This window comes from Dipteris shenzhenensis, chromosome 19 (genome assembly GCF_047967505.1).
Source record: "Dipteris shenzhenensis isolate YYH24624 ecotype China chromosome 19, Dip_SZ_1.0, whole genome shotgun sequence".
NCBI classification, from domain to species: Eukaryota; Viridiplantae; Streptophyta; class Polypodiopsida; order Gleicheniales; family Dipteridaceae; genus Dipteris; species Dipteris shenzhenensis.
In genome coordinates this window covers 26722160-26728383 of record NC_141614.1, presented here as the reverse complement: position 1 = coordinate 26728383, position 6224 = coordinate 26722160, and the positions used below count along the sequence as shown (strand labels likewise).

General features: G+C 37.5%; 1 pseudogene; it reads left to right on the top strand.

Moving 5' to 3' along the window:
* The first annotated feature begins 5087 nt into the window (after positions 1-5087).
* Positions 5088-5816, top strand: LOC147890285 (uncharacterized; annotated as a pseudogene).
* Positions 5817-6224: the final 408 nt, after the last annotated feature.

Genomic DNA, 6224 nt, shown 5'->3' with positions numbered 1-6224 from the left:
AGAAGGACTGAGCATTACATTCAATCACACCCCTCTAATGGGAATGTCCTTCCTCTAAGTCAACAAACCAAGAGCTTGTCGGTGCTTCTTGAAAAGCTCTTTGCTAAGTGGTTTGGTAAAGATGTAGCATGTAGTTTAGTTTCATGACATAACATTCTGTCTTATAATAGAAAGTATAAAGGTTTCCAGCACTCTGTTGGGAGTATTTTTAGAGTCCCATCCTCGAGGGGAACGTCATCACATCTTTTATTTCTTATGAAATTATGTATAGTGACTCATAACACTTGAAGAAGCAGAGTTGCTGGACTTGATTACTAGCCCAATCGAGTAGCGCAGAATGGTCAAGGAGTTTGTTAAAGTTATGAATGCCCATGTTGATGATTTCTATGTGATTAGTTTATGTATAAATGCTATTTTGGCTTAATATATACCATGCCTATGTTTATGATGGGCACTAAACGTTCATTTGCTTTGAATACAAAGGATATGATGCTACAGTAGAATTGATTACTTTACCATGTTTACACGAAATGTCAATCTGTTGAAACCATACATAAGATGATTCCATTAGCCTGCAACATTTTTGAATTCACTATTTGTGGACTTGACCTCACAATCTCAAAGACATATTTGTGCTTATACTACACTTTCTTGTTTGCATTGGAACTTCAAGAAGGCCCTTGTTCTAACTGAGAGTTAGGCCTTGTTCTAAGCTCAAATTGGTTTACGTTGATGAGACTGGTAGAGCTACACTGAAATGCCTTTATAACTCGATGAATAGTAATGTTTGAAAACACACCAAGGGGAAACACAATCCCAAGATCAACTCAAAACACCATATACTAGAAAAACACCATATGCTAATAATAAAAAATAATTTCTTGGAAATGCAAAGAACACTAGAGCATATGGAAATCACCACTACCAAGATATCATGAACTCCTCACAAGAACCTGTAGGATCAGATAGAACCTTGCTTGTCAAATATTGGTTGAATGCCTTGGAACTAGGATAGAACCTTGGACCTTGCTTATGCTTACAACCACCAACTACCAATTTGCTTTTGTAACTTCTTGACAAGAGCCTTACTCCTCATGAAGAACTGAGTTGTTTCACCAAGCATGCCTTCCATAAACTAAGGCAAAGCCCATGAGCAACTTTGACGCTCAAACTCCACGGGCTCAAAATCAACATCCCTGAAACAAAATAGTGCCTCCCTTCTCTATTAAATTGGTCATCCCGGTATCACAAGAATAGTCCTATCAACTGCAACAACAACAGGCTACTGCGAACATCCATCAGCTCCCGTTCAAGAACCTCTGAAATGATCAAGATCTACAATTGATGATCATCCACCTTCACAAAACAATGGTGAAATGCTTTCTCTACTAATCTTCTATGACCTCTCAAATTGAACAAAGTTGCCTCTACAATCACGTCATCATCAGCGACTCTGCAAAAAAGGTTGGCATAGAAGAATTGGATGCCCTCCTCTACGCACACCCACAGGTTGAATAAAGCAACCCAAAAACTCCAATAGATCCACTGGAGTTATCAAAGGTTTCCCAAACTCCAAATAGTAGTGAGACAACCAAAAAACATTGCGATCTGTCACCCTCAGGGATTACTCACGCAACTGGAATAGCCTACAATCCTCATGAACTAAATCGGTCTGCAACCATGAGCTAGCATGCCACGTGCCTTCACATAATCACCTCCAATCTGTTTGCGCAACCCAATCAGCAAGGACCTCAGCAACCCGAAAAAGTACCAGAAAGTTCACAATCAAGGTATGGCAAAAATCACACGAGGCTCCCTCTCTGCCGAGATCGAACGTAACGTAGAACTGCACTCTCTATAACCAAAGAAAAACATGCTTTTATTCACCTTCTACCTCTCTGAGATTACCCTCAGATTCATATCCAGCCAATGCCCGTGATCAATTATGGCATCCTCGTAGCGCTAATGGCACAAACAGGAGCTTGACGACCTCCTGCAAATGTCCACGAGCTTCCTCAAATGACCAAAGACCTCTGAGAAAGCAAAACTGCAATTAACAATGAGCCACCTTCACTGAATAATGGCACAACACCTCCTCTATTGTTGAGCGAAGTATTGTCTATATATATTTCTATGAATATGTGTGAATATATATTTTATATGAATATATATTTTTAATAAATATTTATTTATTAACTATCTTAATATACGTATTGCATTGTATATTTTTTTTTTTATGTCTTCCATTTTACATCTAAATAACTACTTAGTTATATTTATATGTTTTTGTGTGCATTTATGTATAATCATGTATTTATATAGATAATATATTTATATTTTTTATTATTCATTTCAAATAAATGAATATATATATTTGTATATGTAAAGTTAACAAATTTATTTACTTATTTATATGTACACTCATTTAGTAATTTATAAATATAAATAACTATATATATTCATTTATTTATTTATTTAAAATGTATAATCAAAAGATTAATTTATATCAAAATTTATTCATGTATTTGTAAAAGATTTCCTCATTCTCCATAGGGTTTTGGCTCATAAGATTTGGCCACAAGGTGAAAAAGTTTCAAATTCTTGTTGGGAAACACCACTCAATAACAAGTTTGGACAACTCAGAAAGATTTGGCCACAAGGTCAAAGCTTTTTGGGGGTTTCAAAATTGTCCTTGGGGGATGACCTCAAGAACTAGATGTGTAAAACTTTAGACCTTGTGGTCAAATCCCTCCCCGACAAATGATTAATCTACAAATGAAAACTTCCCTAGTCTACCTACAGGTGCATGGATTCTTCTCAATGTTTCCAATTCTTGTTGAGAACAGCACTCAAGAACATGTTTGGACAACTCACAAAGATTTGGCCACAAGATCAAAACTTTGTGTGGGTTTACAAACTGTCCTTGGGGGGGATGACCTTAAAACTTTAGACCTCGTGGCCAAAACTTTCAAGTTAAACAAACTCACAAAGATTATCTCACAAGAAAAACTTTTGACTCACGAGGATTTGTTTGGAAACCATTGCTCCCTCATACAGATTTGGCCACAAGGTCAAAACTTCCCTTTGCTCCATCACAGTTAATCTTGCACACCACCTTGCTTTCATAAAGTTTTGGCTACATGGTCAAAACTTCTCTAGTTATTTATGATTATGTTGGCACCATGGTTTTTGGCCGCATGGTCATCATAAAGGTTTGGTCATATGGTCAAAACTTTTACAAGCTTTATAAGTGTGTATATACCATATTGAGAGAGAGAGAGACAGACAAACAGACAGAGAGAGATTTCGATACTATTTGAGGCTATTGATTTTGAACTCCTAGGAGACCTTGATGTAGGTGTAGTGGTGGATAGGACATACAATGCTAATGCATCGTCAACTGTGAATGATAATCTAAATTGTGTCAACAGTGGTGAGGTGGCCGATCAAGAGACTCACATTTGAGTATGGAAGACCATTGCTAGAGGACAAATACATGGGTGCTAACATGTGTGAAGTAGACAAAGTTGATGAAATAGAGGGTTTTAGTGAGGATTTCATCCCAAGCAAGAATTCAATCTACGTTAAAAAGATATCGTATTATATGGTGAATCGAAAGGCCAGGGTTGTCACTCAAAAGGCTTCTACATTGAGGTTATGTATGGACAATATTTTACAAGTGGCTACAACTTATTGTTGTTTTAAGAAATCTTGCCAACTCACTAGCCGGGAAGCAATAAAAGAGATTCGAAACTACTTTTGGAGCTTGGACTTGGAAGCACGTACTTAATATGTGTATGACATTTTTGACTTATTGAATCATGTTGATAGTGTGGTTACACGAAGATATAATTTTGTGGTTGATGGTAAGGATGTGTGTTCAATGGCATGCTATAATGCCAGTTGTAAATGATGGCAATCCAGCCCGGCCCTTGAAGAAGGAAGAAGTGCAATCCAACAAGCTCAAAACATATAACTATTGGATAATATCAGGATTGCATTCTATCACAACTGCAAAGCTATACATCAAGGGGACATCTACATGGTTTCTTGAAATAAAACACCTATATGCATTCAGAAATTCAAGAATTCTTGTCAATTGCCTTGTAGAAAAGTGCATTGAACTATCATGAATGACAAATATGGAATCACACCAAGTAGTGAAGAATGCCCCTTATCTTGAGCAGATCCTACAACTAAGAGACCAATGGATAGCATTCAGGTCTCCATCAAAACCACAACAAGGCCTTCCAAAGAAGAATCCATTGTGACAACCATGGGAGGTAATGGTTCTTTGATATAATACCCAACTTCTTTCATCTTATTTGAATTCAATCTAAAGTAGAGATTTTTCCGTGTGGTCAAATCTTCTTGTATGTTGCTTGTCTTAACAATAAGTTTTCCTTTTGCAAAGATTTGTGCAATATGGTGAGAAATTTGCACAAAGGGATAGCCACATGGTGGTTAGCTCTAAGGGAATATTTGATGGGTGGATTGACATTATGAAAAGATATGCCAATCTTGAGCTCCCATTGCAAGATGATGGCTTAGGAAAGAAGGGGAGACAACCCTCACCATCAATATTTCGTTGTTTAATGGGTCTTACGGAAGATGAGATAAGATCATTGTAGGATGAGATCAAGCAAGGAAGTATCTTGCTTCTAAGAAACAAATGGGACAGCGAGGATAAGCTTGATATGGACACAAAGGCCAGGTTGATGAAACAAGACTAGGTGCTTCAAGATGAGCTTGTAGTCCTATTCAATAGCATAATACCACAGACGACTGAAGCTACACTGAATCCTTGGGATCAACTAGTAAAGGATTAGTACAACATTGATAGCAAGGTTTATTCCAAGTTTGTGGCCATTTGTAGTGAGTGGGTATGGAAGAAGCTCTCCCGTGCTAATGCAAGTGCATTGCCTAGCGGTGCTGGGAATATTGTTAACTTTGTGGTGGGAAGAAAGAAAAATCCTCGAGATGATTTCTTGGATTTGAAATGGAAAGTGCATGTGGTTGGGGCAAAATTGGAATCATTCGATTTGATTCACAATGTGTATAAAGAACCTATGACCATAGGTATAGCTATGTTGGATCCAGCACGCGGTGTGAATGGGATGATTTCGAATGCTTCTAAGTTTAAGATGGTGTTGAAGCCACTGCTTGATGTGACAAGTGATCCAAAGCAATTCATGTGCTTGTCATTTGTGATAGACAGACAAATGGTGGCATTGAAAGATGCTCTTGAGGATGTCTTTGGAAAGTACACTATGTTGAGAGGGAGTATCGACTATCTTCCAAGATCTAACACTTTTGCTAGCGGTGCACGTGATTCATATGTTGCATTGACACTTGTTAGCAAGGATAAGAGTTTTAGTTCCCGTGATCCTTATGTGAACCACCCCAACAAGCCAAATCTTTTTGATTTTGAGGAAGTTGAGGATGATGAAGGTTAAGATGAGGAATTAAGGGTTGCAAAAATGTTAATAAAGAAGAAAAGATGTGTCATCACCGATATAGTAGAGGCTTACAACGACGATCATGAAGTCATCTTTCACATATTTGCTAATGGTGAAGCTTCAGTTGTTGCAATGACGAATAACAAAAAAACTATTGCAGTTGTATGCAATCAAAGAGATCAGAGGAGCGTTGAAGCTCATTGTTGGAGGTCACATGAAATTGCACACCCAAAGCCTTATCCTGTTCGTGGTCTTGTTGATATTCCTCAAAACCCAAGTTTGGCACCGATAGATGAAAAGGAAGCAGAAGACAATTTTGTTGAGCTTATTATGAAAGAGACAGATAAAGGTGTTTGAAGATCTGTACTGTCTTTACAACAAATGACATATTGGTGTTTTCTTGTGTTCTTAGATGACTTTAATCTTTTATAGTATTTGCATGGAAATTTGACCACATGGCCAAAACTTTGTGCAATGTCTTTTATAGAGGTTTTGATGAAACAACATTTGACTTTCTCTCTCTCTCTCTCCCCTTCCTTCCTTCCCTCCCCCCTCTCTCTCTTCCTACCTCTCTCTACATCCTCTATCTCTATCCCAATCCCTCACATGATGGCATCTAAAAAATCTCAAAGTCTAGATAAAGTTTGACCATTTGGTAAAATATTTTAGATGGGAAAGAAGTGAGGGCATGCTCCGGACACATACACTAGGATGTTGAAAGATTTCTATACAAAATGACATTCTTTTACAGTGATATCTAGTATT